At 36.3% G+C, this 18,904-nt stretch overlaps 1 protein-coding gene across 1 annotated transcript in view; it reads left to right on the top strand.

The window, feature by feature from the left end:
• Nucleotides 1-381: 381 nt before the first annotated feature.
• Nucleotides 382-18,904, top strand: part of LOC101737413 (uncharacterized) — a 195,396-nt gene continuing 176,873 nt past the window's right edge. The window contains exon 1 of the mRNA XM_038016693.2: nucleotides 382-783. The gene's annotated coding sequence lies outside the window, so the exon portion shown is untranslated. The remainder of the gene's footprint in view (nucleotides 784-18,904) is intronic.

Raw genomic sequence — 18,904 nt, 5'->3', positions numbered from 1 at the left:
CTACTTTATAGATTTAGTTTAGAAAGTTGACATCTTGTCCATCGCAGTTATTCCGCGCTTCTAGCACCAGCGGCCGGGCGGCAACCTAGTGTAAGAATGGAAGGCTTTATTTAATGGGAACTGATTCGGAAAAAAGGGCTCTGTGGGCTCCGGAGCGAAGAACCGGATTACTGTGGCGATTCCGAAAAACAAATCCACTACGATTTACGTACCGTAAACTCGTTACGCGTTTCGAACGAGACACGTTCGTATTAATGAGAGCAAAGGGAATGTGTGTCTTGTTGTGTTGACGCGAGAGTTCATATCGGGTTAAGGAGCGTTTGTTGCGTGCGTCGAAAAGCGGCGAGAGAGAGGCGAGCTTACTGTCTATGAGTTTTGCAGGTTCATTGGTAGGAAGTGTCGTTAATGTCGTTATCACAGTCGCTGTTCGACGGTCGGGCGGCGTGCATGAATCAGGGCGGCTGGATTCTCTCGTTGCGGCTTTTGCTCCCTACGGCATAAGTTTTGTCGAGATCACGCACCGGCGGCGTAATCGTGACGTCCTTACCCTATTCATGAATGACCACGGACGAAAAGAAAGTGAAATTGCATTTTAGGACGTGACAAATTTTACATTGTGTACAGATTTTGTTGCTTGGTGTTAACATTTGAAGTGCTTCGCAACAGTGGACAGGCTTCTTCGCGTGATAAACGAAAACTTTTAGACGCATCTCGATATCAGCACGGTTTTTTATTTAAAACTGTGTCTAGACTATTGATGTGCTTGTTCAATTCCCTTTAACGGTAAGTACATTTACATTTCAATATTCAAAAGTTTTATATGCGTCGCATAAATGCTGTAAATTTCAAAGATTACATTTTTTTCTATATTAATTATACGTTTGACATAGCTACTAGTCTAAAGTCATGAATTTTATAAGCACAAATCTCGGTGATTAATGTAAATTGGTTTATAAACGACTTCTAGCCGGCTTATAATGGGGGAACGGAAAATAAAAGTATTCACAAGAAAAATAAAAATGCTAATTTTATAATACCGCGGCAGTTATTTATTTTATGAACATATTTGTAATTCAAAATTGAAGCGCTTGTACGTTCATTTCTTTTTAGGGTCTCGTAACGAAACGGCTAAAAGAATAATCTTTATAATGTTCAATTTGTCCATATGCCACGGCAAAGAAATTTTTAAGTTAGAAGAAAGTTGCTGTTGGCAATGATTCGCCTTAAAATGGTGTTTTGATTGAGTTCTTGCTAGTGGTGGGTTGTTATACACTAAGCGATCTGTTATATTTTGATGGGTCTTTGATGATAAAGATAATATATGTATGTTTATATTGCGTTTTTAATTTGATCAAACTGTTGCCCACTGAGTTTCTCGCCGGATCTTCTCAGTAGGTGATAATTCAGATCCGGTGGTAGATTCTGCGAAGCACTGCTCTTGCTAGGGCTAGTTTTAACAAATTCTCTCAGGTTGAATTCGTGAACTTACCTACTCATCCGGCCGTAGCTTAGGTTATCAGCGAATAGGTAGGGCTGTTATGAGCATGTTTTCTTCTTACAAGTGTGACATTTGCGTGAAGCCATAGGCTATGGGTTAACGGTACTCGGAGGCCATAGGTATCACCATGTGTATGCTAATATCCCCTTTGAGACAAAGAGATCCAGTTGAGTAATGAGTTTTATTAGGACCTATAAAACAATGACCTGTAACATTTTTCGATCAGTAAGCTATAGAGACAAGGTTTGATAATCAGAATTACACTGCCCAGCGGTTGTCTAAGCGGAATGATTCGTTCATATATTCTCTTATAGCCTCTTTTTTTTGATACATCATTCCACTGCGGCTTATACATAACTTACCATCTTGATCTAGGTCCAATCTTGATCTAGGTCGGACTGAATGAAATCGGGATTGATTTTTGTTCTTTGGTTAGGAAAATATAATAATGTATTTGTGGGATAGAAATTTAATTCGCTCTCACACGTATCAGGTTGAAGGAGGGCTTATTCTGTCCTTTCTGTACAAAAAAAATAATAATCTCAAAGCACATTATTCTTAAAAGCCTTCCAAATATGATCGTTGGAACATATCAAACATAATGTCTTGTGTGAAAAATATTAAATTTGGAGTGTATTGACATGCCGCTGATCAGTATGCATCGTAGGTATCAAATGCAGAGATGTACTTAGAGTATTAAATTACCATGGCATTTAAAAGACGGAACAGTTAACATATAAAAAATACAATTTGGAACTGTTCTGTTTACATGAATTTGCATTTAAAATATGTATGTAGTTTTTGGCCATGTAGTGAGATATACTCGTAGTAGGTAATAGGCAATAAGTGAAACTTACTGCACTAAAATATCTGTCTCTATAATGATTGCTAACGTTTCGACTTCAGCAGGTAATAAAAAAAAGTATAGGGAAAATAAAATAAAAAACACAACAAAGAGGTTGTGTTAAAGTGATAAAAAATTATTAGCAGTGTCAAAAATATTATATGTCGTTTTTTCATTATTGTTAATATTATATTTACCTGCGGTAGAACGTATTAAGAGTTCGTACCGGTAGCAACATCCAACCTATTTCTGCTATGAGACAGTCACACATTCCCGTTTGATAAGTAGGATATATACATACATATATGACTTCGCGGCCACCTAACTAACCGAAAATAAAACACAGGTTTTTTAATTGCGAATCTCCTTTTCTTTTCAAGTCGGCTATAATAATGAAAGCGCTATAAAAAACAATTTTGAATAAACGTTCATCTAATATCACAAACATTATATATTATTTCGAAGTATCGGGTATGGTTTCTGAGATATGACTTTAGTTGAAAGTAAGATAAAGGGTAGATTATCTTGTTTGAAATGGGTCACAAAAAAATTGACAGACTCCACGTCTGACTTCAAACAGGCTGCGTCATGCCGGTTTCATATTATATTCTCTCCCTTAATTTAAATATTGGGTTACTTGTATTACAAAAATGTGTAGTGTGGCATATTGTTATTTTGGGGCTGTTTACATTGCGACGGCACATGCACAGATTCGACCTTGCTACTAATTAGTCTGTACCATGCGGTCCATGCCACCCATGATCGAACACAGTGGAAGAACGTCACATGTGGTCGCGATCCTCAGTAGTGAGGGAACGATATAGAAGAACTAATCCAGTCGACAGGTACTGCGAGAAAGAAACCCTATATACTTTCTACGGGGATGCTTGGCCTGAGGCCGAAAAAGATACTTATTGCTTGGGGAGCACGTTCTCTGCCCCGAGGAGGTAAACAATATTTATTCAAGAAAAGTATTTAAGTTTATGTTGAATTTGGCCTGGTACAAGAAGAGATTTAATACTCTGAGGTGGTCACAATAGATCCACGTGGGGCACAGTGACTGGCGAGCTTATGGTGTCACCATGGCAGTAATAATAATTATGATACATTCACAAAATCTATCGTGTCAACTTGAATATTTTATTGTATGATATCTTTAATATTTTAATGAATTACTTGTTGGCTTTCGTTAATTAGGTCTCCATTTAATAACTGACTAAGAGTATTGCTTGATACGCCTTCACCGTGGATGGAATTAACGAGTTCAACTATAGGACTCGCAAATATTGACATTTAGACTATAAATAAAATTTCAAAAGTTATGTTTATGTTCGACGGAATACATAATTAATTTATGGTAATATAATGTCCGACACGGAGGTTAGATTGGGGCTCTCTTATGAATTCGAAATATTTTTCCTGCTCACGCTATTTAAAATAAATCGAATTTGTGACGACGACTTTTCATCCGCGAAAATTTTTTATAAAAGTTTCGACGTGATTACATTTATTCTTCTTATTTACTTTCGTCAAGAAAAAAAAAATCCGTCTTTAATCACAGTATCTTAGAATTTGGAAAAGTTATCTGGAAATGTAATTACTCAGGGGGGGGGGGAGGAGATAAAAATATGCGTAAAATGAAGTAGGAAAGCGTAAATTAAAGTTTATCAGATGAAAGCAACAGAATGACTGAGAATGGTAATAATAATGAGATGCTATGAACAATAAAATTATTTTTTTATACGCTTGAAAGCAATTATGTTTGTAGTTAATCTCAGTATTTACTATTTATTGTTGTACATGCGTTATTAGTTCGGTGGTAATTTTAGATAATTTTTTAGAAATAGATAAAAAATATAGTACTTTTAACAAAGTTATGAAGTTACCACTATAGAAATAAAGAAAACATTATTATAAAACTTATTCAATACACACATCAAAATAATTTTGATAACAGCAAAAAAACTGCAAAGTTTAAAGAAATTGTATTGAATACATTGTATAATATGTATTGAATTGCATTGTATAATATGCATTGTATAAATGCTACTCTTTTGCTTGTAATGTTTTTGCATAGTTTAGTATGTTTTCGGAGGCGTGTGTTTATTCTAATTGAAGGCAATCCGGCTATGGTGTTATTATTAGTTTAAGCTTAAAAATACATTATCATCATAATCATCATGTCTCGTTTACATAACATTATTGAAATTCTATTCGTCGATCCGTTAAATTTATAGATAGAAAGCTATTTATATAGAAATAAAGACCATTTGCGTCATGTGTCTTTAATAGTCAACTCAAATTGTATTTATTTTGAAATATCTGAGACATTAAACTACCCCATTCAGTTTCTCGCCCGACCCTCTCAGTGGATCGCGATTCCGATCCGGTGGGCGATTCAGGCAAGCACTGCCCTTCCTTAGACTGGTGTTAGACAATTCGCCAGACTGAGTCCTGTGAGATGGTCTAGATGTTCGGTGAATCTACTAGAGTGAGGTTACTAACATAGGAACATTAAACAATGATAGTGTTTACTACCAGTATATTTTACATTAAAATATTTGCATTTTTCCGTAATATCAAATTAAGTTGATCTTAATATAGTACAGTCTAAAATCGGTATATGGACTGATATACCGTTGGGAAATATCAAGAACGAAATGGCAATCCAGGGACGAGATTGTAATTTTAAATCGTAAAGCGATATTGATTTTGATCGGTCAGAGTGTAATTTGGCACTCGGGACAGACATGATTTTTCGAAGTTTCGGTCGCGTCTCGCCCTTCCGCTGCGTGACTTGGCTAGCGAGACACGAGATTAATGACAGGGGTGGAGCTCCTCACATAGATCTATGTTTACACCGAAGCTTTAACTACTGATTACAATTTACTGGTGGTAGGAGCTATTGCGAGTCCGCACGGGTAGGTATCACCGCCCCGCCTATTTCTGCCGTGAAGCAGTAATGCGTTTCGGTTTGAAGGGCGGGGCAGCCGTTGTAACTATACTTGAGACCTTAGAATTCATATCTCGAGGTGGGTGGCGCATTTACGTCGTAGATGTCTATGGGCTCCAGTAATCACTTAACACCAGGTGGGCTGTGAGCTCGTCTACACATCTAAGCAATAAAAATAAATAAAAAAAAACTAGAAGTATAGTAACTGACAAAGAGTTTAAGGCAGCGCTAATAACTATTTTTTCCACAAAAACTGGTTATTTATTTGTAGTGAATAAAAAAAAAACTTATAATACTCTAAATATTTTTGCTAAATCATATAATAGCTAGAATATTAAATCTACTAGACTCAGTCATTATTGCTTTTACAGAAGAAAGCTTTAAAATCAATTCGACGAAAATACATGTCGTGAAATCAATCAAGTTTTTTTTTATGTAGATTAGAGTTGTTGCATTTTCAATGTAAATTAAGATTTAAATGCTTTTACGGTCGATAAAAACCATACATATGCCACATGACAAGATTTCACTAAGACCATCATACTATTTTTGTCGTTGCCCACAGCATGTAAATACCATCGTAGAATAACAGGTTTACACCGTTACATTCTAAACGCAGTAATCAGGGAAAGCTGGGCGCGGTTGTTTTTGCCATTGATGTCGATAAAAACTGAACTCTAAGAGTTTTCTCCAACGAACAGAGCGATCGATAAAAACATTATTACGCGACGGTGTAACGAGTAGCCTTTATCTGAAATAGACCTCTGACGGGTTCGATTGTTCTGATTCGCATACAACCCGTTTGACCTCTCCAACTGATAATTCAACAATCCTTTCTCTAACGCACGAGATATCCGTTTCATTGTATCTTTTAATTTATATTAAAACGGATATGTTCCAAGAGGTTTTTAATTCGCCAGAAATTTGGTTGCATAATATGTAAATCTTAATTGAAGCAAAAACTTTGTATCCCTTTTTACGAAAATTGCGCGGACGGAGGAGTATGAAATTTTCCACACTTATAGAAAATATAAAGAAGAAGTGCACAATGCTAATATTTTTTTTAAATAATGCACAAAAGATACATTAAATCAATAAAGAAAACATTACACACACTACGTACCATGTACCATGTGTATTTGACGCACACACGCATGCATACTATTTATTGTCAAACTTTGGTTCTTGACGTCTGTTGTCAAATTGAGAATAGATTAAATATTGTTTGTCTTTGTTAATATTTTTTATAGTGTGGTCTTGGCGAAATTTGTGATTATAGAAGTATAAAATACAATCATAATAGTGTACAAACTTAGAATTGCAATTAATTGCAATAGTCGAATTTCGACTACTGCTGGACCTCTAGTTCCAATAATTACACGTTAGTACGTTTCGATCGTCGTATCCAAAATCCGAAATCTTCAGTGAAAGTGTCATCGTTGCCTATCAATATATTTAATACGTTAGAAAACCGCCGGAAACAGACATAAATCATTGAACTCTCACTTTCGGAGTTGGCGGGATCGAGTGGCCCGAAATGAGTAGTTAACCCCCAAATCGTGACACGCTTACATCAATGAGAGTAAGTCGATAAAAACGTTTTCGTGTCGTTTCGATTACGTTACATTTCATTGCGTTGCGACATTTACACCGCGAGTCGTCACGAAGGACCAGACCGCGAGTCACGCCCCAGATTCAGACATTTTAGTTATTACCTCAGTACACGTAGATTAAATGTATTATACATAGTATTAGTATCAAAGAACTCAATGTCTTCCTTATCACAACTATTATTCTTTTTTTGTTTATTTATTGCTTAGATGTGTGGACGAGCTCACAGCCCACCTGGTGTTAAGTGGTGACTGGAGCCCATCGACATCTATAACGTAAATGCGCCACACACCTTGAGATATAGTTATAAGGTCTCAGTATTGTCACAACGGCTACCCCACCCTTCAAACAGAAACGCATTACTGCTTCACGGCAGAAATAGGTGGGGCGGTGGTACCTACCCGTTCGGACTCACAAGAGGTCCTACCACCAGTAATTACGCAAATTATAATTTTGAGGGTTTCATTTTTATTACACGATGTTATTCCTTCACCGTGGAAGTCAATTGTGAACATTTGTCAAGTACGTATTTCATTAGAAAAATTGGTACCCGCCTGCGGGATTCGAATACCGTTGCATCGCTCGATACGAATGCACCGGACGTCTTATCCTTTAGGCCACGACGACTTTGTTATCTGTGGTTGTTTAGATTATTCGGCTATAAACTCTAGGTTTAAGACGTATTGTTAACCAGCGCGGCAACAATTATACGTTCTGTTTGAAACGACATTCGTTATAAAGTACAATTGATATTACAGCTTCATGTCTCAATGTTGGTGGTTTGTGGTGGTAATCTGAGGTCGTATTCATCTAGCGCGTAAAAGCACACAATAAATCAATCCGATTGTCGCTCCGATTTTTAAATAACAATATCCCTGTCTAGGCTTAAAGTCATGGACGAGTTTTATAATATTACGTTGCTTAGATCAGTAAAAGCGCAATAAGCTGTAATAATAAGCACTTAAACTCTTCCTAATGCAGTTAGCTGATTGCGTGATTTGTCACGTTTAAATTATTAGTTAACACTTTGTCTACGGATTGCAGAGAAAAAACTATTTTTATATTATATATATGTAAATATACAATAATTGAACGATGAAAGAAATCGATTAGTTTGTAAAGTTGATTATTATTATTAAATATTTAATTCCGCCACTTCGGCAAATTAATACTAGCTTAAAATTGGAGCTTTAAAACCTTTTATATAAATTTTGTAGCATTTGAGTTACATGTGTGCGTTATTTTTAACTTTAAACTCACTTCAACGTTGGTAATTAAGAACATTGAGAAACATTTCACGGTCCAATGTTAAAATGATTACAATAGTTCGAAACTAGGAAACCGGCACTTTTATTTGAAGCGTGCGCAACAGAAAAATTATTGATTGCGAGATGTTCGCTCGCCAAGGTTGTTCGATACGGTGTGAGGTTCTATTGTATATGCGAATTCGACCGTATACAGCCCGTATATAGGTTAATGAAGAAAACTTTGATTACTTTTTGTCGACTATGTACGTTTACAAAAAGTTCTCATTTTAGATCTTGTTTCGTATAACAATTGTAATTTTGAATTAATGGCAACTATATCGGCTATACAAATGAGGCTGTTTGGCGATTTATTAGAGAAGGCATCGTTTCTTATCTGTGGTTAGGCGACGAACTAAATGAAAAACAATTATGTGAACAAACATATTTTACTGAAATTATTTGACATCTACAATTCGCCAGATTACCTATTTAGGTAATTTTTCACGTATTGATCCATTAGTAATTATTAACTTCGTGTCTCATTCATTCGTATTCATTAAAGATGCATTTCATAGCATTTTATGTCTTAATGAGGACGCTCTTGACTCCTCTGTTGAGGACTTTGGTAAGCTTGGTCAAGAAAATACATGTCACGCTGAATACGCAAGAAATAACAATTTAGAGCAGTGATCATCAAACAACAAAATAAAGGGGAGCTCAAACTCGTATACAAAGCAGTAAGATAAACTTGACCGCCAACACACATAGTCAATGTAATTAACTCGATACATCTCCCATGTCGATAAAGGCATTCTTTAATTTTTTTAATTTCATAGCCATCTCGATTCTTATTAAATTCTATTCACGCAAGGCAGATGAGCGGTTTTAGAGTGGCATTCTTAGGAGACAGGAGAACGGACCGTTAGTGGACGTGTCGGAATTCGCCATGTCGGTACCGTTATTGACAACCAGGGATGTCCGCTTTGATATATCGTTTTATGAAAATCGATTCAAACATTGATAGAAACAAATATTTCGCGACGCAACTATAAATAACTTTTATAGAATCATAAAAATTTGATCTCCAATTTACAGTTTTCGAAGTGAACGGCGAATGAGAACAAAACTGTTTGTTTTAGGTTAGTACTTTAACACAAATAGTGATGTGTAATTAGACTGAAGATAACGCGTCAATTAGCGCCATTGCTAAAAATGAATTGAGTAACAAACTTAAATAGTACGATTTATCTACGTGATCTTTATTTTCAAGGTAATAATTATTTTACCGATGCAAAGTATGTTTTTGCATTGCGCATTTTAATTATCGATTATGTGGTCATATATAGTTACAATGATCATGCAATTCGTAATTAGTATCTTGAGCGTATTTATGGATTTAACTTTAACTAAGCCACTGAGTTTGTCGCCTGATCTTCTCAATGGGTTGCCATTCCAATCCTGTGGTAGATTCAGAGAATCACTGCTCTTGCTAGGGCCAGTGTTAGCAATTCTCTCAGGTTGAGCTGACCTTACGGCCCGCGCGTAGTTGGTTTACCCCCTTAGGCTACCAACGGTCAGGTATTATTCTATTCGTAATAGTAACAATGAGTAAACAATAACACATATAAAACAGCAACTATATTACGGTATTTTTTAATTTTATTTATAATACCAAAGGTCTTAAAACATAAGGTAATTAAAAAAAGAACGCATTATTCACAGTATGCCGCTAATCGATTTGTAATCTTGTTTTTTTCTTTTAATCAAAATTAATCCTTTAAATGCACACCCCTAATAGAGTAGTACCCTGTTGTACTTTTGCAAAACAACAATAAGCAATTTTGAGTGTACTGTTAACCTTGTATCTTGGAACCAGTTTGAAAAGCAATTTTTATTCTATAAATGAATTTTTAGATTGCCATATTACATTAATTACGCGAATGTCACCATTTTATGTGAAATATTTAAATTGATGTGTTTATTTGACCTTTAAGGTGGGGATAGCAAAATCGATTTGTATTTTTGATCAGATAACTTTTTTTATTGTCTTGTAGGCAGAGCAGTGGTGGTGAGTGGTTATCATTTTTAATGGACATCAGCAACGCTAGGAACACAGCGAAGTAGCTGCCTACCGCTACTGTTATTTCAAGCTAAACTTCAGATCAGTTTAAAATCAATTGTGCTAGGGTGTTGTTACATATATTCTCTTTATTGCATAACTAGCGACCCGCCCTCGCTTCGCTTCGGAAACATTAAAACAAACATGAAACCAAAAAAAAAAATTAAAAAAAGTAGCCTATGTTCATCAGGGACAATGTCGGCTTCTAATGGAAAAAGAATTTTTCAAATCGGTCCAGTAGTTTCGGAGCCTATTCGGAACAAACAAACAAACAAATCTTTCCTCTTTATAATATTAGTATAGATTAATTGATTCTTTAAATTTTCGGCCACGGGACATAATTAAAATCGATATTTTGACGACAGATCTTCACTGACCGTGAAAATGATTTGTTTTCACTATTTCGATGGTGTTTGTGACTTTTCTTGCAATTTTATTCTTAATAGTATGTAGTAATTATATAATTTTTTGGATCAATAACTCGTTCGTTGGGTATTGAACTAATATTTATTTTATAAAATGGATTGTGCATATATATTTGAAATTTCAATTAGTGCTAGTGAAACAAGTCATGCTCCATGGTGAATGTGCCTAGCTGTATGAAAATGAACGATTTCTTGAGACTACTCGCGATCCTCTTATCGTATGCTGATGATGCTATAACAAAATTCCGGGACCTAAAATTGCTATAAGCTCCAAGCGAGAATTGTTCCTGTGCGGGAAACGCGTATGAGAAATGATCTACTTACAAAGCTAAACCAAATGACAGAACTGCCCCTGTCAAGAATCGATCCAGTACTGGAGCTACTAAGGTCACTAAAATAATGAAATTTGTTTTAATGTTGATTCTTTAAGATGTATTAAAATGTATGCTGTTTATACATAGGGATTTAACGTCATCGTGGCCTAAGGCAGCCTTTCCCAAAGTGGGCGATAACGCCCCCTTGTGGGCGCTGCAGGCCTAAAGGGGGCGGTAAGAAACCCAGAAAAAAATGGGGGCGTTGTGCAGAAGCTTGGGAGGCGATTTGTAATTTCATCTAGGAGGACTCTTAGACACCGACTGAGTCCTCGCTATAGTGTTATTTAAGTAGGTGAAAAAATTGGGACAGTAAAAATAATTGTTTCTCAAAGTGGGCAGTAGAGAAAATAAGTTTGAAAGCCCCTGGCCTAAAGGATAAGACACCTGGTGTAATTGTATCGAGCGATGCGATTTTGCCGGTGCTTAAATCCCGCAGGCAGCTACCAATAATTCACGGGCAGTATGTACTTAACACGTGTTCACGAACGACTTCCACGACGAAGGTATAAAACATCGTGTAATAAAAAAGTAATGTGTGCGGTCGAAGGACCCTCGTCAGGATTGAGTTTCTTTACTTTGGAAATAGCTGAATTTCATGAGTTTTTAATTTTCGTCCCTTACGCCACTTTTAAAGTACTATTACTCTATTTATAAATATAATAATATATTCACAGTTATAAATATTATGTAAACATTTAATTATAAGTAGGCAGCGGCTTGGCTCTGCCTCTGGCATTGCTGAAGTCCATGAGCGACGCTAACCACTCACCATCAGGTGGGCCGTATGCTCGTCTGCCTACAAAGGCAATAAAAAAAAAAAATTAACATTTAATTTATCAGTATATAAACATTCGTAAAAAAATTTAGAAATATTAAAAAAAACAATCCATCTTTCTGAAAACATTTAGTTTTAGAATTTTCATCAAATTACTTCTTAACGATCGATAGTTTGATGAATGTTCGTTATAAAAACCGAAACTTTCACTAGAACATTGGATACCAATATAATTTTTTTTTTCAAAAATTTGTTTTGGCTTTCTCTGCCGTAATGTGAGTTTCAAATTAGCGTTCAATTGTAGAAAGTGATCGTTTTGAAATTACTTTACATTTCTTTACGTTACAGTTAATTATCTTTCCATGGATTTTACGTGAAATTTACTTTATACAATCTGAATGCTACTGTTACGCGCTGGGGTTCCGGATAAATAAAATTCTACTGAACTACAAATTGAAAACTGTATTCAACATTTAGAACACTTAAAACACCTTAAAACTATCAATTCGCTTCTTCCGCTTCGCTTCAGGTAATCCGTTTGCTGTTTCGCTTCGAGTAGTTCCGATTACTAACTGAATGCGTTCCACTTCTGCACTGCTTTTATAGTCGAGACGAAATCCCCAGAATCGTCAAGAATATTCCACAATAGTCTAGTATTGTGTGTTTCCGCTATCTGACAATAGATTGCAGCACTACAGATAGCATTGCACTTCTCGAGCTTTCTAGATGCTACTAGATCCTTCGATATTCGTTTGACTATTCGGCGTTAGATGGCGTTATCCTTATCAGCCTAATACTACTGTTCATCGAGACATAGCATTTAAGTCTGCTTTAGCGGTCGTGCTCTGCCTTGAAAAGCACTCCCCATCTCTCACCGTCAGTGTCATAACGACGACTAAGGTCTATCACCAGAGAATAGGCAGTAGCGTTCCTGAGTATAATAAAAGGGTACTGCAACCATCAAGTCAAAGTCGAAGTTTCGAATTCGTCGTGGCCTAAAGGATAAGACGCCCAATGCATTCGTATCTAGCGATGTACCGGTGTTCGACTCCCGGATGCAAATACCAATTTTTCTAATGAAATACGTACTTAACAAGTATTCACTATTGACTTCTACGGTGAAGGAATAACGTCGTGTAATAAAAATCACACCCGCAAAATTATAATTTGCGTAATTATTGTTGGTAGGACGTCTTGTGAGTCCGCACGGGTAGGAAAAACCACCGGCCTATTTCTGCCGTGAAGCAATAATGCGTTTCGGTTTGAAGGGTGGGGCAGCCGTTGTAACTATACTTGAGACCTTAGAACTTATATCTCAAAGTGGGTGGCGCATTTACGTCGTAGATGTCTATGGGCTCCGGGAACTACTGAACACCAGGTGGGCTATGAGCTCGTCCACCCATCTAAGCAATAAAAAAAAAACACGAATGTTTTCGAAAATCTACTATCGGTCCATTAAATTTTAAATAGCTCCACGGGTAACTATGAATTTTAAAGCGTCTAAATATTCTTCAAAGACAAAATTACGTCATCAAATTTCGTAAGTTCGCTGTGAGCACGCACACCTGGAGTTCACGCGTGAATTGCTTGAGGCCACGGTTACGAGCTGTGTATTTCTTCAGCTACTTACAAAAGTTTAATAATCATTGTATATACCTACTAGTCAATGTAAGAATGAATTAAAACGATTTTTAAGATTTATTGATTCTTTTTCTTCTGTGTTTATTGATTATTTTTTGTAATCCGACATTTTGAATACTTTACAGTACTTACATACGGTTGGTACGGACGACTCAGACTTTGTTAGTTAAAATTATTAAACGAGAATAATAAACACGAGATTAAACCGTACAAATAGTTTTAATTATGTTTACGACTCGCAAAGGGAAGGAGAAAACGGGTGGGGCAGACGTTATAGTATAGAGACTTAGAAGTCATTTTTCAATGTGGGTGGCGGCATTTACTTTGTAGTTGTCTATGGGCTCCGGGAACCGTTAAACAACAGTTGGGTCGTGAACTCGTCCACACATATAAGTAAGAAATAAAAACGAATACGCTATATTACATATAGCGATTACACCAGTCGTCTTATTCTTTAGACCAGGGGCTCTCAAACTTATTTTCTCTACTGCCCACTTTGAGAAACAATTATTTTTTAGTGCCCCCATTTTTTCACCTATATTCATTATTTTTCCTATAATTTGTACAAATAACATGCTTTACTATACACGAAAACATAGTGATCCTATTACGTAAGCATAAACTTATATTATTGTACAGATAGTTCTTCTTGAAAGAAATTTCTTTCAGACTACAAAAGGATGGACGAAAACGATGGATGATGGTTATAAAAAGAATAGAAAGTAGTTTACCGGGTACTGAAGTTAACCAAAAGAAATGTATTTAATTAAGATATATTTTTATCTTTTTATTTACATTTTCAATATACTGGTATTTTTCTATTATTATGGTCAATATGAATCGAAGATCTGGTTTATTGTCCATACTTCATTTACTAGTTAGTGGTAGGGCGTATAAATGAGCATGCACTGGTAGATATCACCATTTTGCTTTATCTGCAACGAATCACTGCATTCTGTTTGAAGTATGAGACAACTGTTATAAAATACAACTGAGGACTTCGGTTGCGCAAGTTACATCCCCAACCCAGACGACAGGGCGACAAACAACCACCGTTGCTCCAGTAAACCGTCGACGTCGCCCAAAGCACGTCATTACGGATCCTCCTGATCCATTAACGTTGCTTTTAGGCACCACAAGCACCGGTCATCGTTCTCGGCGCATAACTTAACTAACAGACAACTCTCTGATTTTCTCGCTGGATTTTGACAGTGGGTCGCGATTTCGACCTAGTGGTAGATTCGGCGAAGCACTGCTCTTGCTGGGGCAGATTTTAGCAAATTCTTTCAGAGTAGCCCACTAAGTAAGGGGAAGCCTAACTATCTCTCCGAGACTACCGACAGATAAACAGGCAAAAAACATTCGCCTTCATGCCGCAAGGTGAGTGGCGTCATTGACACTGTGACCTCTATGTGCTTAGAATCACACATCTAATTGAAAAAAATGCAGTGATCAGTGTATTTCAATGATGTGATTGAGCGAATACACCGATGCCCGAAATACAGAAACTTACAGGCATTTCTCTTTTAAATATATTAAGTATCTCTTAAATGAATTCTAAATCAAACATGAGAATGAAATGTTGCAGCTCAGTTTCTAACAAAAATGCCCATGTAGGAGACTGGCAAATTACCGAGTATTAGATGACACGTAATGAGTACTCATGAGATAAAGTTACGTAAATAATCGTGAATGATGGAACTAAATTAACATTCGCCGTAGGCTTAAAATGCTTACGTAAAAATTGCAATATTCAAGGGACTTCAAGGCTCACCTGGAATGACCCGTATACCCTGATATTATTCAAATGTTCTGTTCCGTTATATTCATTACTAATAGCTTTATTTAAGCTATTCAAATTTAATGAGCTTCCGACCTTACGCTAAAAAATTAATTTATATTCGCAGTAAGAATCCGTCAAATTAAAAGTGTACAAGTAACCGCCAAAGCTTGAAGCAATCTATCATTATATTGATATTTAAATTAAATGTAATATATTTTAGTGTTACGCAAAATACGAATAGATCAATATGTCGAAAGCCAGCTAAATAATTGGTATATTGACTTCCTACCACTTTCACTTATATCAACTTATAAAATGGTGAATAAAGTAATACCTATTATGAAATGTAAAATGATTCAGATTAAACAACTGATTTACGAGCTCTCTCTTACGTGTTTTATTTTAATGTTTTAGTTAGTTATTAAATATGGAAAACAATTTTGAAATATATAGTATTCGTTCTATTGTGATGTAAGTTTACCGGTCATCGTTCCCGTCGAACCCGTCGCTTGCGACGAAGGGCTCGGCGAGTAAATTAACCCACAAACACAGCCCACAGAGTTTCTCGGCGGATCTTCTCAGTGGGTTGCGTTTCCGATCAGGTCGTAGATTCTGCGAAGCACGACTCTTGCTAGGGTTCGTGCTAGCAACAACGTCAGGTTTGAGCCCTGTGAGCTCACCTACTTGCCCGGTGACACTGATAAGGTCTCTCAAGTCAATTAGCTTAGGTAGGGAAAAAAAAGTAAGCTTAGCCCATTTATTCTAATAAAAAAACTTTGAATTTTAATATCTAAATCGATCCGATGATAGATTCAGCAAATCACAGCTAGCTAACGTAAAGTGTCTCAGACTGAGCCTCGTGAGCATACTATCCAGTCCAGCGAAATTAGAATAGCCCTCGTGCCTACTTTTACTTAGATAAGGAAAAAAATTGTTAAATTCAGTAAAAAGCATTCCAAATTTGCGTAATTATGATGGTAGATCGTATTGCGTATGCGCTCGTTTTAATAAGAACCATCATCACTGTCAAGATAGTTCAGATAGTATACTATTATTACTGGTGGTAGGACCTCTTGTGAGTCCGTACGGGTAGGTACCACCACCCTGCCTATGTCTGCCGTGAAGCAGTAATGCCTTTCGGTTTGAAGAGTAGGGCAAGCCCTTGCAACTATACTTAGACCTTGGAACTTATATCTCAAGGTGGGTGGCGCATTTACGTTGTAGATGTCTATGGGCTCCTGTAACCACTTAACACCAGGTGAGCTGTGAGCACGTCCACCAATCTAAGCAATAAAAAAACGACGATGCGCCTTCGATCTCGCCGCTCAACGTTGGTAGGCACATACGTCATGGTCTCTATACACTTTAAACATGTTTTTAATTAACTTGATACATACATAAAGGTTACAGTGAGAAAAAAAAGGAAATTGAAATTAGCCAATTACTATTCTACACTCTGTTTAGGTCTGTCTTGGTGACTTGATAAATAAATATTTTGATTCAAAAATGTTGGTTTTAAAATTCATTAATTGAATTCCAGCAAAAACGATACTTAAAATTAGAAAAAAAAAACTTTTGGCCCGAGGTCAAATTTTCATCTGCAATGTACTGTCAAAATATTTGCACACTCTTGGTCTAGAGACCATATCAGCGTAACATTAACTAGTAGGTGAGCTCATGGGGCTCAAACCTGACGACGTTGCTAACACGAACCTTAGCGAGAGCCGTGCTTCGCAGATGAATATTGCATTTCCTATGCTTCGACGTTTTACTGCTTTGTATCAGAATGCAGAACTTCGGCACTAAAAACTGCCAGTAATTACTTAAAAAAATCAAACTTAAGACATCTAATATTGTGGTTTAATTATAAATAAATCATAATGCGGATAAACTTGAGCAGAATGATCATGGCTTATTCGATTAATATTGACAAGTTGCTCCACAAACACCTTTCACTGCTAACAGCATTTAATAGTTCGTTGACTCGCACCGGATCTTACATTATTTGCGTAGGTTACGTCTGTTGATATAATACGAAATCCAACCATTGGCCAATCTCCAACAGTAATTATTTTTACCTTAACGTAAATAGAAAATAGTATCCGTTTATATATATCAGTACACTAAAGGTTTTAATGATGTTTTTTAATTAGCCCGCGCTCGCGACGTATTTCGCAAAGCAGCTGATCCACTGCTGAGAACTTTTCACGGCTAATTTAGGCTGATTTTTATTTTTGTTACATTACACTATTTAATTATTAATATATTTTGTAGAAAATTCCGTTCAATCGCTTTTTTTAGTGTCCGGTATTCCGAAGCTACCGAAGTAATATTTACTTAATATATAGTAGTAATATTTACTTCGGTAGCTGAATCTTAAATTCCGTAATATATTTAATAAGAAGCGTTGCCAACCTTGTACTGGAATCACCTCCGACAAAAAATACTCTTGAGAATGTTGACCGAATTTAGGACGATAAATGTACGATCGTCTAGCTTTCAATGGATTTAAGATAAAAGTTTCCTGTTTTATGGACATCGCAAATCACAATTAAGATATGTAAACATACATACGGACTGCCAAACCCAAAAATATTTGATAAAGATTCATTCGATATCACTATGACTCCAGTAGTAGATTTATTCGCGAAGCAGCCGGCCTTGAGCTATTAAGTCTCCATCGGAGCCGTTAGGGCACCTATTAACCAGTCCCACAGTTCCTGGCTGAGCCCATGCTCGTCTAATTATCCTGGTGTGTCTAGAAAGGTCCCTGAAATACAAGTAACCTCACCATTTTTAAAAAAACTCCACATTATATCATGACGACTGGGAATCGCACTCGTAATCCGTGATAAGCTATGAAGGTTACTTACTGGCCACAAAGACACGGCTCTGAATGAAAAATGTCTACCTTTTTTTTATTATTAGTCAATATACAATCTATTTAGGCCGACCCAGTTTGTTTGCCACAAAAAACCACAAAATTTTCATCACTCTTGTTTGCATTTTTAAATGTAATAATACATTTTATTCGGTATGTGATGCATTAGAACCTTCACGAGGATAATTGAAAGGCTTTTTTTCACTGTATTCGATTAAATTTTCATACATGGATTCTCTGGTTACGCGTTTGTAACAATATTGTGTATTAAACATAAAGACATTTCATATAACATAAGTGCTTCATCAAAGTAAATTTTGTATGTTTTTGTGATCTGTGGTTCGTGACGTGTTTATTTAATAATTTAAATGAGTTGACGCTTGGTGTCCAATAATTTATGAAACACTAGCTAAAATAATAAATCACAAAATTATTTAGATAACAATTATACTTTACCCATGTGACGTCTGATTTGTTTAATCACGAGATCATCGGACATCTAACTTATTAAGTCAGATGCTACTTTCTGACTAAGGCATGCTTCCTTGCTTCCCTGAGTAGGAACGGACTCCCAAGTCAGATGCTACTATATAACCTATGCACCTATTATTAAGGCGTCGCGTCGTTAGCAAAGAGTTTGGCTATACCCCAGCGTTATAGATATTTACGTGTGGCGGGCGGGTTAAGTGGTTAAACTTAAGGCGATATCTTCCTTAGCAGCAAGAAAACGAATGCATCGTTTATTGAATACAA

This window comes from Bombyx mori, chromosome 17, assembly GCF_030269925.1.
Source record: "Bombyx mori chromosome 17, ASM3026992v2".
NCBI classification, from domain to species: Eukaryota; Metazoa; Arthropoda; class Insecta; order Lepidoptera; family Bombycidae; genus Bombyx; species Bombyx mori.
Note: the sequence above shows the minus strand (reverse complement) of the source record. Positions and strands in the feature narration are given on the sequence as shown.